The sequence below is a fragment of the Trichechus manatus genome, unplaced genomic scaffold, assembly GCF_000243295.1.
Source record: "Trichechus manatus latirostris isolate Lorelei unplaced genomic scaffold, TriManLat1.0 scaffold00006, whole genome shotgun sequence".
Taxonomy (NCBI): domain Eukaryota; kingdom Metazoa; phylum Chordata; class Mammalia; order Sirenia; family Trichechidae; genus Trichechus; species Trichechus manatus.
The window spans coordinates 19,498,768-19,522,563 of NW_004443942.1; the positions used below are offsets into that span (position 1 = coordinate 19,498,768).

A 23,796-nucleotide genomic window follows, 5' to 3' on the forward strand; every position below is an offset into this window, starting at 1 on the left:
TTAATACGTTATTCTGTGTTTTAAACTGGTAGGAAATAATTTGTTCTCTATCTCTTTTTCTGATTTCACCATAAGCCCTTAATAATCTTGAAAATGAATCAATTAAATCGGTTATTAAATTACTATATGTTATAGATTTCAGCTGCTTTTAAGTTCATTCTGTGGAGGTGAATGTTCCCCCATGACATTATCATAAACTATAATAGAGTTTATATTTACCCTAAAGTGAGTTTTCAAACATCTGTTCTTTGAAAATTCACTGTGATGAGGCATGTGGTACGTTAGAGAATAATTATTTCTTCATCATTGATATATGGTATAATGGTTTGTTGTTTTTGTTGCCACCACGACAACTTCCTGAAAAGTTTGTGAAAATCAAATTTTAAAAATTTATCCTGTTACTCCTCTGCATTGTATTATAGTCTTGGTATGTTTTATTTGAACTTAGAGTACTGAATTAATACTTATTCCAAAAACTGGTAAGAGTTTCAAATGATCAAACAGAGAGCATATTTTTTGACTTTCACTTTTCATCTCAGGTTTGGAAGTCCACAGACCTTTTGGAATAATAATGCATAAGGAATTGCAGTATCTAAGTCTTACAAAGTAGAATTTTAATTGATGATAATTGTTAAAATATGTCATAAGGAACAGAATCCTTATTAAGGATATTGCATATAAATAATCTTATGTAAGAAAAAAGCAGAAGGTGGATCTTAGGGTACACTAAATAAATTTTTCTTTCTTAGAATATTTAGAAAAATTGACTTAAAAATGTTTCTTGGAGTAGGTGGGCTAGAAATGGTGGTTGAGTGGTAGGAGGCAGTGTTAAAATGCTTTAAAGGGAATGTTTTGACTAAAATGATAAAAAGTATGGTACCTTGGGAATGGAAGTTGTGACTTAGATTAAGCACAAGACTTCAAAGTAATTTTATGCTTACTCTAGTCACTTTAGTTCTTGGAGTTCAATCTAATGAGGAAGATGAGAAAAACAAAAAACAAAAACACCACCACACTAGAGTAGCCAATCTACAACATGGCCTCCATTAATCCTCACTTCCTGGTTTTAGTGCTCTTATGTAGTTTCCTCCCACACCGAATTGAGCTGACCTGTGTGACTGATAAGATTGCAGCAGTGATGGTGTGTGGCTTCTGAGACTACATCAGTAAAAGAAACTGTGGCTTCCTCCTTGCTATCTCTTGGATTGCTTACTTTGGGGAGGCCAGCTATTAGAATGCTTAAGCAGCCCATGGAGAGGTCTACAAAGGGTGGAATTAAGGCCTTCTGCCAACAACTAGCACCAGGTAAGTCAGCCATCTTGGAAGTCGAACCTCCAGCCTCAAACAAGCCTTGACTGACACTTTGACTGTACCTAGCCGGCTATCCTAGGCCAGAATTACCTGGTTAAGCTGCTTCTGAATTCCTGACCTACAGAAACTATGAGATAAATGTTTTAAGCTCCTAAATTTTGGGGTAATTTGTTATGCAGCTTCAGAGTAGTAGTATACATACAAATAAAAACAAAGTTTGAACTGTGATAAGGTATGTACTGCTGTGACAGTAGCTAACAGGTTTCAGATTTAGTTTGGGGGTTTGGGAAACATTCATGAGCTTAAATTTAAAGAACAGGAAAGAACATTCCTGGCAGAGCATATGAAATGTCCCTGTTGTAGGAGAAAGCAGGGTACTTTTGAGAAACCAAAAGGTGGTTGGTGTGGCTAAGTATACATAGCAAAGAAGAGATGGTAGAGCTGGGTCTGAGGCCGTGTTAAAGATTCTGGTCTTCATTTTAAAAGCATTGGAAATCCATTGAAGAGTTTTCAGTAGGGAATACCAAGCCAAACCAAACCTATTGCCATCGAGTCAATTCCAACTCATAGAGACCCTGTAGGGTCACTATGAGTCAGTAGAGGATATGGGTAACTAAGTGAGACATGTATTTAGTAAAGAACATTCAGTCTGCCTTGTGAAGAATAGATTAGAAGTAGTAGACTGGGGGTGGGCTGTGGATGAAAGCAGACCAGTCAGAAAGCAATTATGTCTGTCCAGAGAGATGATGGTAGTTTGGGCTAGAGTGGTAGCAGTTTAGATGGAGAGGTGGGCAGATTTGAAAGGTTTGGATATAAAATAAACAGAATATGGTGAGGAGTTAGATAAAGGAGATGAAGAGAGAGGGAGCTTTTAAGGTAGGTGTTTGACTTGGGGATTGGTTGGATGAGGACCAAATTTTTTTGTGGAAGATCTTATATTTTGTTTTGTATGTGTTTGAAATGGCTTTCAGACAGTCAAAATGAAGGTGCAAGAGCCAGTTGGATATTTTGGGGCCCCTATGTTTTGGAGCTCACAGGATGATGTCATGGATTGAATTGTGTCCCCCCCAAAATAAGTGTCAACTTGGTTAGGCCATATTCCCAGTATTGTGTGGTCGTTAGGCATTTTGTGATTTTCCTATGTGTTGTAAATCATAATCTCTGCCTGTGGTTAAAGAGGATTAGGGTGAGACATAATACCCTTGCTCAGGTCACATCCTTGATCCAATGTAAAGGGAGTTTACCTGGGGTGTGGCCTGCACTACCTTTTATCTTAGACAAGAGATAAAAGGCAAGGGAAGCAAGCAGAGAGTTGGGAACCTCATGCCACCAAGAAAGCAGCACCAGGAGCAGAACACCTCCTTTGGACCTGGGGTCCCTGCACCTGAGAAGCTCCTTAACCAGGGAGAAATTGATGACAAGGACGTTCCTCCAGAGCCGACAGAGAAGGCCTTTCCCTGGAGCTGGCACCCTGAATTTGGACTTCTAGCCTCCTAGACTGTGAGAGAATAAATTTCTCTTTGTTAAAGCCATCCACTTGTGGTATTTCTGTTACAGCAGCACTAGACGACTAAGACACAGGAGAAGTCTGATTTAAAATTTGTTAGATTTAATTCTTATGAATTCATAACTTATGTGATACAGTCCTTTAGGGGTTTTGTGGTCAAAAGAACACAGCCAATGAAAACAATAATTATTTTAAAATAATGCAAGTTCTTTATGTATTTCTGAAAACCATTAAGGGGACTCAATTTCCAGCATTACTTTCTAATGTTGCTCTTGCTCCCTTTAGCATTTTCTTTCTCCATCAAATGCAGCTGCTCCTCCACCCCTTTCTTTAAAACTTCTGAAGAAGCTCCCCCTGTACTCCCATCCAGGATAACTTTTATTCTAATTCATCTTTCATCTTTTGGTCTCTGCTGCTTTATTATTTAAATTGATTTAATTGTTTATTTCTGTTTTGACAACACAGGGTCCTCCTTGGAGTAGAAGGTAGGGAAAAAAACTGGGAACACAAAGTCAGATGTTCTTCCAGTGGTTTAGGGAGACAACACTTCTGGGAAGAGTGATACATTAATGATTTTCATTATATTACTCAGTTGTCACCCACCAGAGGCTATTCAGGAGAAAAGACCTGGAAATATGTTCCCGTAAAGATTACAGTCTAGGAAACCCTATGGGGCAGTTCTAATCTGTCCTATAGAGTCGCTGTGAGTCGGAATCCACTCGACGGCACACAACAGCAACAACCCAGTTATCAGCTTGTAAGTAAAAATTGAAGCTAAAGGCTTAGATGGTTTTGTCTCGTCATTGAATAGATGAAAGAGTGTCCTGATCCTTGAGTAAATCTATCATTTCATGCCTGGGATAAGAAAGATGAACCCAGAGGAGACTAAGGATCACCATTGCTTCTGCCTGGAACCTCTGCTCTAATTCAGTTTAGTATTAGTTTCTATGGAAAAGCTGTTCTCATACTTCATTTCTATATTAGATTCTTCTCCAACAGGCAGTCCATATTTATTTAATTTATTTATTTAATAATTTATTTAATTGCATGTGGTCCCCAATACACTCTAAGCTCTGGGAGCCTGGGTGACAAGTTCACCATTGCAACTCCAGTAAGTACTGTTTTATCTTTTATGTAGAGGAGCTCAATAAGCACTTGTTTAATTAATTCAGGCACATATGCTCATCAGGCTTATTAGATTCATATGTGTATATCAACTATCGTTACTACTAAGCTTAATGTCAATAGAACTGTTCTTAGCAAACAACATAAAATAGATATACTCCAGGTTCTTGTCTTAGATTATGACTTTAAACTCTCTGCCACCTAATATGTAAAAAAGTTTGGGGGAAATAAAATTTATGAAGTACTCCAGTGTACTTGGACTATATCATTTTGTACTCCTAGAATTGGTTTTACTGAATTGTGCTTTGCTGTTATTCCATAGCTTATACTGAAGAATATTAAAAGTAACACAACTTTGAAACTCATTATTGTGTTTACTCTAGGGATGGAGAGGGATGTGATTTCTTTATAAGTACCAACAGGAATTTTTTTTCAAGGTGCAGTACTAAGAAAACTTTATTTTGAAAAACTATTGTATATATATGCATGCATGTGTTTAATTTTTTATGGATATGGTGAATGATGCATCTGCTCAGGTTTCTGTCTTTGCAACGGCTTCTAGGAAACTCAGCTAGTTTTTTTGGTCTGTCTGTTGTAGGACATAAGTACTTTATACAGTCATAAAGATGGTGCAGGACAGGGCAGTGTTGTACTCTGTTATACATAAGGTCACTATAAGTTGGAGTCAACAGCACCTAACAACAAGTATTTTATGTCCTACGTTCTGATTAATAATCTTACCACTGATTTTCCTTTTTTTTTTTTTAATTCTCCTATCCTTACTGCCATCCTCATCCCCCTTCCCATCTCTGTTTCTTTACTTTTTTTACTTTCTATACTAGTTTATCTTTGTAAGTCATCTCACATTTTCTTTGAATCATAGGGCATTAAAAAAAATTACACATAGACATCAATAGCACAGTGAATCTCTTAGTGATAATATGTTTGGGAACTGATTCAGTGCTAGCTTTGACTTCTCTCACTGGATCCTTTAGACTTTGCAGGGTATTGAAACTGTCTGTGGCAGGTAGAGTACCCCCTCTTCCAGATTCTGTTTCCTAAATAGAAGATCTTCTTTATTTTCCAAGGCAGGGAATGGTCTTTCCTTTCTCTTTCTTTGGTCTTCTTCCCAGTCTCCCAGAACCCCACATCATTTCTGAACTATTTAAAAAACAGTTGCATGTATTATAACTGGCACCCTGGTTGTGCAGTGGTTAAGAGCTATGGTGAGCTACAACTGCTAACCAAAAGGTTGGCAGCTCGAATCCATCAGCTGCTGCTTGGAAACCCTATGGGGCAATTCTGCACTGTTTTATAGGGTCGCTATGAGTCAGAATCGACTCAACAGCAATCGGTATAACTATGATTTAATAAAATGTTTGAGTTAGGTAGAAGTAAATTTTATAGTAAGTGTGAGCTAGTTACTTGCTCTCTTTTTCATATTAAGTTTTGTAGTTTATTTAACCACTTAAAGCATTTAGATGAATTCTAGAATGGTCGGTAAATTTGGATCACACAATGGACAAACTAAACCTGAAAAAAATGTAAGAAAGTTCCTGTGGGCTAAATGTATGTGATGATTTTAGACTTTTGTTCATGTCCAAATTTTGTTTCCAGTGCTATTTTAAGTAGTTAGGAAACGTAGAACATGTAAATATGATGAATAGGTAAAGTTAATTGAACACTTTAATGTTATATTATTTATATCCTCTATGTATTTTATTTTAAAAAACAACTAGCATTCTTTATAGATATATTTGCAAAACTGAATTTGAAGTAATATATTTTCATAGTTTTGCTAAAAATGAAGCTTTTGAAACTATTTCTGACTATTAAACCTTTCTGGAAAGTTGTTCCGTATCCTTCCAGTCATCGATACTTATCACAGGCCTTTAACTGAGAAGGCTGGGGAACCTTCTTTCTTTTTGATCTTGCATCCTGGCAGGTGCTTGGGTATGAAAAGTTTTGGTGGATGAGTCAGTGCACTGAGTCATAGACAGCATGAAGCCTCTAGTGTTCTATACTAACTAATTGGAAACAGTTTCAAAATTAATTAAGGCACAGTTGTCAGCTCAGTGTTACTGATTGACATCCCACCAAAGTATTTTGTCTTTTGGCAACTTGCTTAATTGTTCTTTGGTATTTAGGTTTTTGTTTTGCTTTAAGATTTGCTTTTTTTTTTCTTTCTGTTTTTAAATTGCTGAATAGACCTATGGTTACCATGTTAATTTTTTTAAGAGCCTTTTAATGAACCTTGTGTCATTTGTGTTTAATTTCTCCCTTGTTTGATGCCTTTTTTTCCCCTTAAAAAAAATCCAATACAATCTCTTTTTAACTTTGTTAATTTGTCAATCAATGAGGGAAACCTTTTATGCTTAAGAGAAACTAGTTCATACAATAATAGTATATTGATTTGTCAAATATAGCCCACTCTTCAACTAAACACTATGCTTTTATTTAATAAAAACAAAATTAAATGGCTTGTTTAGATTTTTTTACATTGCATTAATTCAGCATTAATAAATTCATTAGAAGTGACATGTTTTTGAAATTTCTGTTTCTGCACTGTGCTCATATTTGTTTGAAGAAAAATATTTTCATTTCTATGAAAGATTTTGCAAGGGGGCCTGATTAGGTGTTCTTCATGTTTATAGAAGACTAAACAAGAGGAAATCAAGACCAGGCAGGTGTTTTTGGCTGAAGAGAACAACTATGTTCTGGCAAGATGATAAAATGCCAGGGTGAATTACTGAGGCGGAGAAAAAAGAAAAAGAAGAAACAGAAGAGAAATCACATTTATTAAGTGCCTACTATGAGTCGGAATCGACTTGACGGCAACGGAAACGAAGGCTCTAGGAAGTTTACGTCGATTATTTCTCTAAATCCTGCCAGCATCTCTGTCAGATGGGAATTGTCTATCCATAAGCAAATGAGAAACTTGATCCCCAGCACGTTAATAACTTATTCAAAGTCATCAACAATAGCTGTGTAATAAATACCGAAGGGACTTCTACAGCAGTGCCTCGCTGTGCTGTCTGATGTCAGATTCAGTCATCATGCCAAAGGAAAATTCAGGAAAAACATTTGATCCGGTTATAAAATAGATAATCTGTAGGGCAATAAATTGATTACATATTTTTTAGTCATTCTTCTTGAATATTACTTTAGAAGTTACTGCACTGAAATTGAGTCACACTTTACAATTGATGTCATAACTTAATTGGCAGAATCTTTTCTTTATGACACATAAATTAATGCTGCATCTTCAATCACTATCATCTTAGATTTAATGAGATATAGTATTTGATCTTAGTCTTTGCTAATCCTTAAAGATCTCTAAGAATAGGGAAGGCAACCATTTTACCTAATGATTTTGAATTCATTTTTCCTAAGGCTTGTTTTAATGAGATGGTCTTTAAAAATTCTGTCATCAGATAAGTTTTAGAAACACAGTATAACCTATCCCTCTCTTGGAGAGTCTCAAGGTGCACTAGCATGTAAGAATTCTAGTATTTAAAACAAAACATCTTTAACTTTGTTTAACCCATTGTTATATAAACTTATTTGACTACAGAACCCCCCTCCCCCACTCTTTCTTATTTATTTACCTGTTTTTCAAAGAACATTCTAAACTTACTTGAAGAACTTAATGCTCTGCATATCTAACTTTGGGAAATGCTGGGTTATATACTCTCTTACCTAAAGGTGAGTATCACCAGTTATAGACCAGCCCTTCTGAGAGTCAACAGATATTTTGTTTCCAGCCTTCTTACCCAGCTTCATTTTATTTTTGATTTTTGCTCATGGATTGGTCACAACCACGTTATCAATTCCTTGCTTTTTTTTTAGTTTCTTGAGTCATGTCTTGGTATGTAGTTTTTCCTCATGTGCTAGCAAAATGGTGATATTTGAAATTTATTAACTAAATGTTCGGAGTTTTGTGAGGATTCTAAATAACCACAGAATTCTTGGTAATGTATAAATTGCAAAGAAAAAAGACCCCATTTTCTGGTATTTTATGACATCTAAAGGTCAGTGGGTTATAGGAGCCTCATTACCATATCTTATGTTATGATGTCTTCAAAGGTACAATATTTTTCATCTTCGAGGACTCGCTAACATAAAAACCAAACCTGTTGCCATCAAGTCAAGTAAATCTTCATTCCCTGCTTTTTTCTTATTTCTCTCTCCCCTCTCTGGTTCCTCCACCCCCACCCCAAAAGATCTGGACTTAGTTTACTTACCAATCCTGTGTTCTGTCGGGATTCTTTTTTTAATGCTGTAACATTTGATCATGCTCATTCCCAATTATACTCTCCATTTTAATAGTGTTACCTCTGGAGCCCTGCTTTTAGCATAACCAGAGAGCCTACCTAAGCCTTTGGCTTTTTATACCTAAGCTAAACTAGTTCCTTCTTACCAATCTTACTGTCGGCCAGTGGAGCATCGTGTTTCTTCTGTCACCAAGGTGTTCAAGTTATACTGATTTTTATTGAAACCTTTTCCAATTTCTTTCTTACCTGTGGTATTAGTAGTTATGGTCTGTGCTTATGGTGGTCATTCCTGTCAACAAGTATTGTTGAGTTTGTCTTCTAGCACTGTGGTGGGCGTTGTGAAGTTTGAATATACTGTGATTTTGAAAAAGTACCCTATGATCTCTATGAGAAAAAAACCCATTAGTTAATAACTGTGTTCATAACATACAAAGGGGGCCCAAAGTATAATAGTGTGCTAAACTGTATAGGAAATGAGATTAGAAATGTGAATTAGTGCCAGATTGTATAGCATTTTGACTGCCAAGCTAAGACACAGCTAAGACTGCTTTTGAGCAAAGGAATAATATGCTTCATTTTTCTTATCCTGTCATGTACTTAGCCTAAAGACTTAAACTTATTTCAAGTAACTTGATGCTTTGTTACTGTCTTAGTTATCTAGTGCTGTTATAACAGAAACACCACAAGTAGATAACTTTAACAAACAGAAATTTATTTTCTCACAGTTTAGGAGGCTAGAAGTTTGAATTCAGGACGCCGCCTCTAGGGGAAGGCTTTCTCTCTCTGTCGGTTCTAGGGGAAGGTCCTTCATCTCTTCAATTTCGGTTTCCTGGTTCCTTGGAGATCTCCATGTGGCTTGGCATCTGCCTTCGTCCATCTCTCCATACTTAATCTGCTCCTTTTATATTTTGTAAGAGACTGACTGAAAACATACCCTACACTATATCTGAACCATATGGTCCTTCAGAGTTGGGACAGTAGTGATTGAGGATGACTTCAGGAAAGCATCATAGTAGGGCCATCTTTTTTCTCCCATTGCACTGTTTCTGATGGATTATCAAAACCAAACTGATGACTGTTCAGGATTCATCTGCTTCCAAAAGAAAAAAAACTATTTTAACTACAAAAAGAACCTATAGCAAAATAGTGCTTAAAATCGAGTTAGAATATACTTGACATATTTCAAATTGAGAGTTAATAAAGCAAATTCTGAGGAAAAAAATGTCTCTGAGATACTCTGTGACGAGAAACCACTCATTGAGACAGCTTTGGAATTTAGAAAAAGAAGTTGGGTAATATCTGGTATTTCTTTACTTCTGACACACCTTCGGTCAGTGCAGCCTCTTCAAATTTTAAATGTACAGACTACAGGCGTGGCATTAGTTAGGTTACATCTTTTGTGTTGACAGTCCTTAATTCTCAACCAGGTTTGGTTTGAAAGACTTAATCAACCCCCCACACCTTCCACATCCCCGTCTCCCACAATGCTGCTTTATGTCTCATAGTCATCAAAGCGATGGGACTAGAAGATTTTTAAAGTTCTGTCCAAATTCAGTAATTATACCACATCAGTATGGTGCTAATCTTTCTTCAGCTTGACCCACGTTTCATTGTTACTAGTTCTTTTTCCTTCTCTTTCTTATTAATGCAGGTTTCCCTGTTCTTATTACTGCTCTGTATTTGCGCCATGGCATTGGAGTGGATTTGTGTGAGAGATATTGAGGGAACAAAGGAATTGGACCAGTATCTTCTCACTAACATCTTTTCCACAAGCACACATGCAAACTAACTTATCTATTCTCTTGGATATGGGTAAGGAGGAGACAGTGAAAAGAAAAACAAAAATAGGAAAGGTAAAGGTATCAAGCTGAGAAGGGTACCATAGGGATATCTGCACTGACTTTGAACTGGAGGTGATTTTAAAAAATGAAAGAACACCCTGCCCCCACCCACACACACTGGGGGTTGGGGGTGGTAAACAAACCCTAACATTTGTGTGATTTCATTCTAAAGGATGTTGCTGTCACTTCCACTTATCAACAGTTTGGAAATCCTGCCCATAAGGGTTGGAATGTAAAAAACAAAAAACAGAAGGGAATCTTTGCTGTCTATCCGAGATGAGACTTTATCCTTACATTCTTATAAGACTTTATTTATCAAAGGTATTCTCAGGAGGTAATGATGAACCTGAAACTGTTCCAGCCTGTGCTAAACACTCCCACACTATGTTGTTGGAATAGATTTAAGCATTCTTTGTAAAACCATGCCAGAAAGTTCTTACCATTTGAAGTTTCTGCCCTCAGTTGAATTAAGAGGAGGAATTTCCCACCTGTTTAGAAACAGAAGAACAATGATCAAAACATAGGTAATATGAAAATACTTCCCTGTTTGAGATGTGCTTTTTGTGGATGAAAGATTTTCATTGGAAGGAATTGTTCATTTTCCCATGACAGAAATTTGGACCTGATGCTCAAAACAAATTTTTGGACCTGAATTAAAACCAAACGTAAATAGTTCTAAATATTATACTATATAATTCTACTTGTTTTGGTTTGTATTTGAATTCAAAACCCAGTCGACATTCATGGTTGCTTAATATTCTCCTCCTCTCTCCCCTATAAAGCGCCACATCACTACCTCCTCATCTCTTCCAGGATGACTGCAAGAACCTCTTAATTGTCACTTACCTTCAACTACATCTTTCACTTTGCTATTATAGGGATCTAACTTTAGATCTGATCATATCACTGTCCAGCTTAATGATCTTTAAATTCCTGATGAAATGTTTAAGTTCTTCTACCACCAGTCCCTTTCTACCTTTTCAGCCTCCTTTTCTGCCACATGCCCTACTTAACATTCACTTTAGACATATGATGATCTTTCAGGTGCATGCGATTTTGCAAAATGTTTCTGTCTCTTTGTTCTTCCTTGCAGGAAGGTGTTGGCTACACTGTAATTGTGAACTTGTCTGTTTCTTCTTTAAAATTGTGGAGGGATCATGCCTACTATATTTTCCTTGCATTTAGTGCAATTCCTTGTTCAATAAGTGTTTATTTAATTACTGCCCTCTTTCTGTATCTTGTAAATTTCTGGGTGTCTCGGCTAGACAAGGGTTAGAAACCCAAGTAAATTTACGGCTATTCCTTAATGCCTGTATTTCCAGAGTTTTCACCTGAAAAGGAATCCTTAATTTCTAATTTTTATCCGCACCATTATTGGGCCCACCCTCTTCCTTTAGATTTAAGTAACCAGGTATAGTCGTTTGTTTCTGAAATAGAAGGGTTCAGCCCCCAGCATGAGTGTCTGGTTTTTTCACACTGTATATCATTGGTCAGTGGACCTTGTATTTTATTTCCTAAGAGTTGTGGAATTTACTTCTATACCCTTGACCACACCTGCTACTTTATATACTTTGTAAACATGTGAATTGAAGTTTAGAGAAGTAAAATGAATTGTCCAAGATCACATAGCTGGGAAGTGATAGTTTTATATGGTCTCAAAGCCCATGTGTGTTTTTTTTTGCTGCATCACACTGCTAACCTCAAAACACTATGTCTGAGCTCTTCCTCAGATCGTCTTCTACTCTTGTCCTTTTTTTGAATTAATCTCTTATTTCCAAAGGAGTGGCAGGAAGGAAGTGGGGTTCAGGATACCGAATTTCTCTTTCTAGCCAGTTTTTATGAAAGAGATTTGTTTATATATTTAGTGATAGCCATGTGCTGGTCACATTGCAACCCTTTTATAGCTTGACAGTTCACAGAGAGTAAAATGGAAAAAAAAAATGCTAGGAAACATTTTTTAAAACTTAAAAGCCTTTGGGGACTTTTTTTACTTTGGAAAATAATTATTAAAATATTCTAATATGTGATTTATACAATCAGGTTTGGTTAAATGAATACAGAGAGAGAGAGGTAGATGAACTCATGAAAATATTAGTCTGTTGCTTGTAAGGGAGAATAATTAAAGAATTAGAAAACTTCATTTTACTCCTATCCCAAAGTTTTGTCTTAGTGACCTAGTCTACTGAGTGGGCAAGAAAGTGTGCTCAGAACATGATGGAACTGGCATTTAGAAAATCCAGCAGATAAAGTATTACACCCGCTGACTCATGAAACAAACAATTAAGGTCCCAATTTAGAATGATTCTGGACAGAGGCTCTAATTGTTAGGCTCATTTGACAAATATCCATGTAGTAGAGTTGGAAGTATGAGCTAAGTAAAGAAATTAGTCGTGCTGAGGAAAGTTGTGGTTTAAAATTTGAACCTCTGTTTATCTCCATAAATGGACTCATGTACATTTTATATAAATATATAAATATCAATTAAGATAATGGAACTGTTTGAATTTTCAAAATTAGGTTCTTATTTGATGTTCTGTTATTGTTCTTTTTTTTTTTTTAATGTGTAACTCATAAGTGCAGGGTTTATCTTAATTTTAAACAAGCTTTTTTATTTATTGAGTCTCCAGTAAAGGGAACCGGAAAGGGAATTAGGAGATTCAGCTTGCAATTGAAAGGCAGGTCCTAGCATAGTAGTTAAGAACACCAGCTGTGGAGCCAGACTGTTTGAGGACAAATCCTTGTTCCTTTTCTTACTTGCTTTATGATCTTAGACAAGCCACTTAACTTTCCTGTGCTTCAGTTTTGTCATTTGTAAAATGTAGATAACAATACCTGCTTTATAGGGTAGTAATTTCTTGGTAAATATTCACAGTTTGTAGTTTCTGCCCTGCCATTATCTTGTTATGTAATCTTAAGAAGTTACTTTCTTAACTTTATTTATTTTGTATGAGGAATTAAATAAGCTCCAGGTTCCCTTCTAGTTCTAGAATTCATTTTAAAAGAGGGAAGTAGACATGTAGTGGCTTATATAATAATGAAAGTTTCTAGAGTTTGATATGAAATAGGTGTCTGAATACAGAGTTCTGATCTTAGTACTGTATTTCCATGGACAAGTTAGTTGGTTTCTTAAGCTTTAGTGGTTGCTTTTACGTGCTGTTGAGTCTGTTCTGACTCATAGCAACTGTGTACACCAGAACAAAACACTGCCGGATCCTGTGCCATCCTCACGATCGTTGCTATGTTTGATCCTAACTTTGCAGCTACTGTGTCAATGTGTCTCATTGAGGTTCTTCCTCTTTCTCGCTGACCATGGTGGCACAATGGTTAAGTGTTCGGCTGCTAACCAAAAGGTCAGCGGTTCGAATCCACCAGCCACTCTTTGGAAACTCTATGGGGCAGTTCTACTCTATTCTGTAGTGTAGCTGTGAGTCAGAATTGACTTGATGGCAATAGATTTGGTTTTTTACTTTACCAAGCATGATGTTCTTCTTCAGTGACTGGTCCCTACTGATAACATGTCCAAAGTACATGAAACAAAGTCTCACCAACCTTGCTTCTAAGGAGCATTCTGGCTGTACTTCTTCTGAGACAGATCTGTTCATTTTTCTGGCAGTCCGTGGTATATTCAGTATTCTTTGCCATTGTCCGGTTTTCGCATGCATATGAGGGGACTGAAAATACCATGACTTGGTTCAGCCACATCTTCGTCCTCAGGATGACGTCATTGCTTTTTAACACTTTTAAAGAGGTCTTTTGCAGCGGATTTGCCCAATGTAATGCCTTTTTTGATTTCTTGACTGCTGCTTCCATGGGTGTTGATTGTGGATACAAGTAAAATAAAATCCTTGACAATTTCAGTCTTTTCTTTGTTTATCATGATGTTGCTTATTGGTTCAGTTGTGAGGAGTTTTGTTTTCTTTATGTTGAGGTGTAATCCATACTGAAGGTTGTAGTCTTTGATTTTTATCAGTAAGTGCTTCAAGTCGTCTTCACTTTCAGCAAGCAAGATTGTGTCATCTGCATATTGCAGGTTGTTAATGAGTCTACCTCCAATCCTGATACCGTGTCCTTCTTTATATACTCCGACTTCTCAGATTATTTGCTCAGCATACAGATTAAATAACTATGGTGAAAGGATACAACCCTTATACACACCTTTCATGACTTTAAACCACTCAGTATCCTCTTGTTCTGTTTAAAGACTGCCTCTTGGTCTCTGTACAGGTTCCTCATTAGCACAGTTAAGTGTTCTGGAATTTCCATTCTTAAATGTTATCCATAATTTGTTATGATCTACACAGTTGAATGCCTTTGCATAGTCAATAAAACACAGGTAAACATCTTTCTGGTATTCTCTCCTTTCAGCCAAGATCCATCTGACATCAGCAATGATATCCTTTGTTCCACATCCTCTTCTGAATCCAGCGTGAATTTCTGGCAGTTCCCTGTGGATGTACTGCTGCAACCATTTTTGAATGATCTTCAGCAAAATTTTACTTGTGTGTGATATTAATGATATTGTTCAATAACTGCTGCATTCTATCAGATCACCTTTCTTTGGAATGAGCACCAGTATGGATCTCTTCCAGTCAGTTGGTCAGGTAGCTGTCTTCCAAATTTCTTGGCATAGATGAGTGAGCACTTCCAGCATTGCACCCGTTTGTTGAAACATCTCAATCGGTATTCCTTCAGTTCCTAGAGTCTTGTTTTTCACCAGTGCCATCAGTGCAGCTTGGACTTCTTCCCTCAATACCATTGATTCTTGATCATATGCTACCTCCTGAAATGATTGAACTTCAGTAGTCTGCCCTAAAAAATATGGTAATTAGAACTATTTCATAGGGACATTGTGCTGATTTTATTAAATAACACATGTAAAATACTAATTTTAATGGCTACAATATAGTATGTAATCAAAATACTAGTGCCCTTAACTCTCTTACACAGTCTTTCTATTTCTCTGAATTCTCTCTCTCAAAGACATCTCAATCTAATTTGTGCATTTAAATCTGAGTCAGTCTCAATATGGGATGATTTTAGAATATGACTTAAGTTGCCATTTAATTTGTGAAAAAGGTTGTAAAAGTTCTAGCCAGTATTTTGTGGAAGGGGAATCGTATTATGACTACTGAAGTTAGAAGCTACAAAAGATAGAAGCACCTTCTAATGGCATTTAATCTGAGAGCATCAGAACTGAGAAAGCAGGGTAAAGTGGTCGCTAGTTGTCTGCAGTATTGGTGCAGCATTTCATAGGAAAATACAATACTTGCCCTTTCTCCTCTAACTCCTTCATTTTGTTGATCTTTTTGGCTCAGTACCGTAGTACTGTATAATAGTACTTATTGTTACCCATTAATAAGTATTTGTAGAATGTATGGTTCTCCAATAGGAATATGATGTTAGTTGTTTAACTGGTTTTGACATTACCTTGTTATGCCTTGATAAAAAATACCTAACTTTTCTTTTTTTTCAATTTTATTTTATTGTACTTTAAGTGAAAGTTTACAATTCAAGTTAGTCTTTCATACAAAAATATATACATACATTGTTATGTGACCCTAGTTTCTCTCCCTATACTGTGATAGTACATTCCTCCTTTCCACCCCTGATTTCCTGTGTCCATTCAACCAGCTCCTGACCCTCTCTACCTTCTCATCTCACCTCCGGACAGGAGCTGCCCATGTAGTCTCATGTATCTGCTTGAGCTAAGAAGCACACTCTTCATGAGTATAATTTAATGTCCCATAGTCCAGTCTAATTTTTGACTAAAGAGTTGGCCTCAGAAATGGTTTTAGTGCTGGGTTGACAGAGAGTCTGGGGGCCATGCTCTCTGGGGTTCCTCCAGTCTCAGTCAGACCAGTCTTTTCACTAGAATTTGAGTTCTACACCCCACTTTTCTCCTGCTCCAACAGGGACTCTCTGTTGTGTTCCCTTTCAGGGCGGTCATTGTGGTAGCCGAGCACCATCTAGTTCTTCAGGTCTCAGGTTGTTGCAGTCTCCAGTTTATATGGCCCTTTCTGTCTCTTGGGCTAATGCTTCCTTGTGACTTTGGTGTTCTTCATTCTTCTTTACTCCAGGTGGGTTGGGACCAGTTGATGCATCTTAGATGGCCACTTGCTAGCTTTTAAGACCCCAGACACCACTCACCAAAGTAGGATGCAGAGCATTTTCTTAATAAACTTTGTTATGCCAGTTGACCTAGATGTCCCCTGAAAGCATGGTCCCCAGACCCCCACCCCTGCTACTCTGTCCCTCAAAGTGTTTGGTTGTATTCAGGATACTTCTTAGCTTTGGTTTAGTCCAGTTGTGCTGACTTCCCCTGTAGTGTGTGCTGTCCTTCCCTTCACCTAAGATAATTCTTGTCTACTATCTAATTAGTGAATAAACCTCTCCCTCCCTCCCCACCCTCGTAACCATCAAAGAATATATTCTTCTGTGTCTAAACCTTTTCTTGAGTTCTTATAATAATGGTCTTATACAATATTTGTCCTTTTGTGACTGACTAAATTCACTCAGCATAATGCCTTCCAGATTCCTCCATGTTATGTTTCATGGATTCATCGTTGTTCTTTATCGTTGCATAGTATTCCATTGTGTGAATATACCATAATTTATTTATCCATTCATCCGTTGATGGGCACCTAGGTTGTTTCCATCTTTTTGGTATGGTGAACAGTACTGCAATGAACATGGGTGTGCATATATCTATTTGTGTGATGGCTTTTATTTCTCTAGGATATATTCCAAGGAGTGGGATTGCTGAATCATGTGGTACTTCTATTTCTAGCTTTTTAAGGAAGCGCCAGATTGATTTCCAAAGTGGTTGTACCATTTTACATTCCCACCAACAGTGAATAAGTGTTCCAGTCTCTCCACAACCTCTCCAGCGTTTATTATTTCATGTTTTTTGGATTAATGCTTGCCTTGTTGGGGTGAGATTGTATCTCATTGTAGTTTTGATTTGCATTTGTCTAATGGTTAATGATCATGAGCATTTCCTCATGTATCTGTTAGCCCTCTGAATGTCTTCTTTGGTGAAGTGCCTGTTCATATCCTTTGCCCATTTTTTAATTGGGTTATTTGTCTTTTTGTTGTTGAGGTTCTGCAGTATCTTGTAGATTTTAGAGATTAGACGCTGGTCAGATTTGTCATAGCCAAAAATTTTTTCCCAGTCTGTAGGTTGTCTTTTCACTCTTTTAGTGAAGTCTTTTGATGAGCATAAGTGTTTGATTTTTAGGAGCTCCCAGTTATCTAGTTTCTCGTCTGGTGAAAAACACCTAACTTTTCTAAGTTACAGCTTCTTTTTGGGAGTGAATTGGGGGACAGAGAAAATTTTGGACTAAATGATTAAAGTATCTTCCACCTCTAAAATTTTATGCTTCCTAAGGTCTCTGTGAATCGAAATAGAGTTGACAGCAACAGGTTTGGTTTTTTTCTTTTCTTTTCTTTTCTTTTTTGGTTGATTAAGGTTAATCTAAATGTATTATCCTGCACAGTGCAAAGTAATCAACCTTAGGAAATGCTACCTTTATTCCAAGAAAGTTGGCTTGAGAGCTAATTCTTGATTTAAGAACAGAAATCTTATTACTTTACAGTCTGAGTAATGAATCCTTCCTCTCTTAATTGTGAGCTTATTAGAGTTTACTTTGTTTTTTTCCTTCCTTCCTTCTGCCAGGTTTCTGAACGACAGCTCATGGCCCTTCTTAGCAGGTATGAAAGGAAGAGGGTAGGGAGGCCATATTGAATCTCTGTTGGAGCTACATATTCCTTGAGGAGCCACAGAAGAAAAGGCAGTATAATGAAGAGGTTAAAAGGATACGATTTGGAGAAAGACTGAGTTCAAATCTTGGCTTCCTTGTATACCTCAATTTCCTTAATTTAATGAGGATAATAACCCCCCAAAACAAAAACAAATCCATTGCCATTGAGTCAATTCTGACTCATAACCACTCTATAGGACAGAGTAGAACTACCCTATAGGGTTTCCAAGGCTGTAAATTTTTATAGAAGCAGACTGCGGCATCTTCCTCCAACAGAGTGACTGATAGATTCGAACTGTTGACCTTTCAGTTAGCACCAGAGAGCTTAACCACTGCACCATCACAGCTCCTTAATAACCCCCATAGGGGTGTATTAATGAGATTATGCATTTGATAATGATGTTAAGACAATGCTTCATACTTACTAAGCATTACATAAATGGTTGCTAGTATTAATAATTATTGTTTTAAAGGTTTTTACTAAGAACCTTAAAAGCATTGTATCAGGAAGCAGATTGACCAATCTCAATAAGTTTATTTGTATGCCATTTGGGAGTAAGTTCAGTAATCAATACTGTAGGCTTCATTTTATGTTATACAAGCAACTTACCAGAAATGGGTATGTCTGAAGTTGTAGACTATACATACATACATACATACATATATATACATACATACATACATACATACATATATATATATATATATATATATATATATATATATATATATATATAGCCAGTCTGCCTTAGTGGTACAGTGGTTTAAGCATTTGGCTGCTAACCAAAAGGTCTATAAGAATAATATTCTGCTTGGAAAAATTTGTGTGTTTCCATATGTATCTAATAACATTGTGTTTTTACTCTTTAGGGTCTAGAGTCTACCCTAGAATAGGAAATTACATTTTGAAGGGACCTCAGAGAAAATCTGATTTAGCTCCTTTACTTTATAGGAGATAGAATCCTGGGAAGTTACCTATTTGGGAAAGAAGGAAGAGATGAGGAGCTGAAATTCCTATTAAGGCATTTACAACTTGGGAATATTTTCTATCTTTACAATAGCTAGAATAGTTAGAAATTCATTTTTCTATTTATGTCATATATACATTTCATGTTTTTGTGATCTGAACATTAATAGATTTTAACATATTAGAAAATTGTATCTTCAATTCAAAATGCCTTTAAAAGTGACCTTTTCAAACTGATAAATATCTTTGGCCATAAACATTTATGTCATCACATTGTAGGTGTGTTAAGTCACTCTTATTTTTCTTCTGAAGTGTTAAAGATTACTAGTGATTTATGCTGAGGGAATAAAATAAAACAAGCAAAAACATTTGTACAAAGTCAGTTTCCTAAATGATACAAACTCTAAAAAATATTATATACTGTGAGTTTTAAAATTTGTCTATAGACTAATGAGTGTTTTCCCCTACTATTATTAAATTATATGTATCTACTAAAAAACGTGCAAATGAAAGCATGTTGTTGTTAGGTTCTTTCGAGTTGATTTTTGACTTTTAGCGACCCCACAATTATTTTATCCTCTTCTGGTTTTAGCGAACATGTCTGATGGCTCTCCCCAGAAGATAACGGCCTTTAATTGCCAATAAATGAACCAAAAATATCCTTGATATTAAAAGTCTACAAAAACATGTACTTTAAATTGTTTCTGAAAAACATGACCATTTAGCCTGGTACTGGTACGATAGGTACATTGACCAATGGAACAGAATTGAGAACCCGGATGTAAATCCATCCACCTATGGTCATCTGATCTTCGACAAGGGCCCAAAGTCCACTAAATGGGGAACAGACAGTCTTTTTAACAAACTGGATGTCCATCTGTAAAAAAATGAAACAGGACCCCTACCTCACACCAAAAATGTATCAAAGACCTAAATATAAAGCCAAAAACTATAAAGTTCATACAAGAAAAAATAGGATCAATAATTGAGGCCCTAATTCACAGCATTAACAGGATGCAAACCATAACCAACAACACAAAAACTCCAGAAGATAAGCTAGATAACTGGAATCTTCTAAAAATCAAACACCTGTGCACTTCAAAAGACTTTACCAAAACAGTAAAAAGAGAACCTACAGACTGGGAAAAAATTTTTGGACATTACAAGTCAGACAAAGGTCTAATCTCTATAATCTACAAGAAAATCCAACACTTCTACAACAGAAAGACAAATAATCCAATTAAAAAATGGGCAAAGGAAATGAACAGACACTTCAACAAAGAAGACATTCACGTGGCCAACAGACACATGAGGAAATGCTCGTGATCACTAGCCATTAGAGAAATGCAGATTAAAACCATAGTGAGATAGCATCTCACCCCTGTATTACTGGCATGAATCAAAAACACTGGAAATACTAAATGTTGTAGAGGCTGCGGGGAGATCGGAACTCTTACGCACTGCTGGTGGGAATGCATGATGATACTACCATTTTGGAAAATGATATGGTGCTTCCTTAGAAAGCTAGAAATAGAAGTACCATATGATCCAACAATCCCACTCCTAGGAATTTATCCTAGAGAAATAAGAGCAGTCACATGAATAAACATATGCACACCGATGTTCATTGCAGCATTGTTCACAGTAGCAAAAAGATGGAAACAACCTAGATGCCCATCAACAAATGAATGGATAAACAAACTATGGTACATACACACATACATACACACATACACACAATGGAGTATTATGCAACGATAAAGAACAATGATGAATCTGTGAAGCATCTCATAACATGGATGAAACTAGAGGACATTATGCTGAGTGAAATAAGTCAATCACAAAAGGACAAATATTTTATGAGAACTCTACTGTAAAAACTCATGAAAAAAGTTTACACACAAAAAAGGAACAATCTTTGTTAGTTACAAGGAATGGGAGTGGTGGGGGGAACTAAATAGACAACAGATAAGTGGTAACTTTGGTGAAGGGTAAGACAGTACACAATACTGGGGAAGCCAGTACAACTTGTAGAAGGAAAGGTCATGGAAGCTCCATACACGCACCCAAACTCCCTGAGAGACTGAATTGTTGGGTGATGGGCTGTGGGGACCATGGTCTCAGGGAACATCTAGGTCAGTTGGCATAACACAGTTCATAAAGACAATGTTCTGTATTCTACCTTGGTGAGTAGCATCAGAATCTTCAAAGCCTGTGAGCAGCCATCTAAGATAGTCCGCTAGTCTCACCCCTTTGGGAGCAAGGGAGAATCAAGAGAACAGGCTACAAGGAAAAGATTAGTTCAAAGGACTAATGGACCATGGCTACCAAGGCCTCCACCAGACTGAGTCCAGTACAGCTAGATGGTGCCCGGCTACCACCAGACTGCTCTGACCCGGATCACAACAGAGGGTTCTGGACAGAGCTGGAGAAGGATGTAGAACAAAATTCTGACACACACAAAAAAGACCAAATTTACTGGCCTGACAGAGACTGGAGAAACCCCGAGAGTATGGCCCCCGGACACCTTTTTGGCTCAGTGGTGAAGTCACTCCCGAAGTTCACCGGTCAGCCGGGGATTGGATAGCCCCATAAAACAAAATGGGACTAATGAGGCACAGCAGTCCAGGGACAAGGACTGGAAGGCAGGAGGGGATAGGAAAGCTGGTGATAGGGAACCCAAGGTTTAGAAAGAACAGTGTTAACATGTCGTGGGGTTGTTAACCATTGTCATAGGGCAATATGTGTACTGTTTAATGAGAAACTATTCTGTTCTGTAAACCTTCATCTAAAGTACAAAAAAAATGAATCATCTATGTGAGATCAAATTGACAACAGCAACTCAAAAGGTTTGATGGGAAGCCTAGGGGGCAGTGAGTTGAAGATAATGGTGATGGAATAATTTAGAAAAGGATAGTGAGAATAGCAGCACAACTAGAAGAACGTAATCAATGTCACGGAATTGTACATGTAGAAATTTTTGAAATGGTGTGTCTTTGGCTATGTATATTTTCACCAAAAAAGAAAAAAGGTCCTCCAAGGTCGAGAAGGGAGAGTGTTGACATGTTGTGGGTTTGTTAACCAATGTCATAAAACAACATGCGTACTGACTGTGGAATGAGAAACTATTTGTTCTGTAAACCTTCACCTAAAGTACAATTTAAAAAAATTAAAAAAAAGAAAGAAAGAAAAACAACTGTTTAATCTTTGATAGCTATAAGGGAAATGATTTCTAGTCCTTATTCCTAAAATCATAAAACCCTTTATTTCCTCATTTCGTGAAATATATGATGATTTCTGCCTTTAGGTCTATTTCAGTAAATGATTGAAGAGGAAATGATGACAAAATCTTTATGTTAATATCAGGTTATTATAGCATTTTCAGAATTGTTTATGGAAGTCAATAGGATTCTGCAACGAATGACTTGGCTTAAGTTTCAGGCTTAGAATTTGGGTAGTTCTTATTTTGTTTAAGAATGGTTTCCTTGATGGTGCCTCTTGGTGGACTAGGACCTCCAACCTTTTGGTTAGCAGCCAAGCACGTTAACCGTTTGCACCACTTAGGGACACCCAACATACTACAGACATTTGTAATATAGTATGATAATTTTAACAATTACCATTGACCTATTCCTTGTCTTTAAAATGTCCTAAATAGTAAAATAAACAATCCAATAACAAAACATTCCTTCTTTTAATAAATCTGGCAAGGCATTAGAACTTATGGATGTAGCTCTTCATTTAGTACATTGATGATCAATCCTATCAGAGCTGACATCTCTTTTTTTATTTTGTAGGGTCTCTATGAGTTGGAATTGACTTTACGGCAACGGGTTTGTTTGTTTTTTTTAAGCACCTCTTTATCATCCTGAAAGTAGAACCCATTGTACACAATAAAAAAATCAATATAATATCCTAACTATAATTTAAAGAAATAAAAGCAAAGATAAAAATGAAAAACCATATTTATTTAATATTTATGAATATTAAGTATTACTATGTAGGGGAGCCCCTGATGGTGCAGTGGTTAAAGCGCTCAGCTGCTAACCAAAAATGTTGGCGGTTCAAACCCAACAGCCACTCTGCTGGAAAAAGATGTGGCAGTGTGCTTCTGTAAAGATTTACAGCCTTGGAAACCCGATGGGGGCAGTTCTACTCTGTCCTATAGGGTTGCTATGAGTCAAAATCGACTACATAACAGTGGGTTTTTTTGTGTATTGTTATGTACATTCTTCAAAACAATGATATAGTCAGATACTTGTACCTACTTATAATGAAGGCTTGGAGTTAGAGAAGTAGGAAGATCATAAATCATTCTATAAAATTATCTAAGTTATCCAGTGCTGCTGTAACAGAAATACAGTAAGTGACTGGCTTTAACAAAGAGAAATTTATTCTCTCACTGTCTAGGATGCTAGTAGTCCGTACTCAGGATGCCAGCTCCAGGGGAAGGCCTTCTCTCTGTAGGCTTGGGGGAGGTTTCTTGTCATTAATCCAGGAGCTTCTCAGTGCAGGGACCCCAGATCCAAAGGATGCACTATTCTACTGGCTCTTGTTTCTTGGTGGTATGAGGTCCCCCTGTCTCTCTACTTGCTTCTCTCTTTTATATCTCAAAAGAGATTGACTTAAAACAGAACCTAATCTCATAGATTGAGTCCTGCCTCATTAACTGCTTCTAATCTTGCCTCATTTATATCGTAGAGGCAGGATTTACAACACATAGGAAAATCACATTAGATGACAAAGTGGTGGACAGTCACACAAGACTAGAAATTATGGCATAGCCAAGTTGATACACATTTTTGGGGGACACAATTCAATCCATGACAAAAAGAAAGGAAATTGAAATAGCTGATGTACAAATGGCCAGTAGAATAAAAGCTGATGTTAGAATACATATAACTAATCACATTTATTAGGTTTTTATTTAAAAAAAGGGAAATAACATTAGCCAAAGTAGAAATACCATGAGTAGACAAATTATATCATGTCAAATTGGAGAAAATTAGTT

The 23,796-nt window shown here is 36.8% G+C and overlaps 1 protein-coding gene across 5 annotated transcripts in view; it reads left to right on the forward strand.

Annotated features, from left to right (window-relative positions):
- Positions 1-23,796, forward strand: part of METTL15 (methyltransferase 15, mitochondrial 12S rRNA N4-cytidine) — a 276,524-nt gene that overhangs the window by 43,957 nt on the left and 208,771 nt on the right. The window lies entirely within an intron of this gene.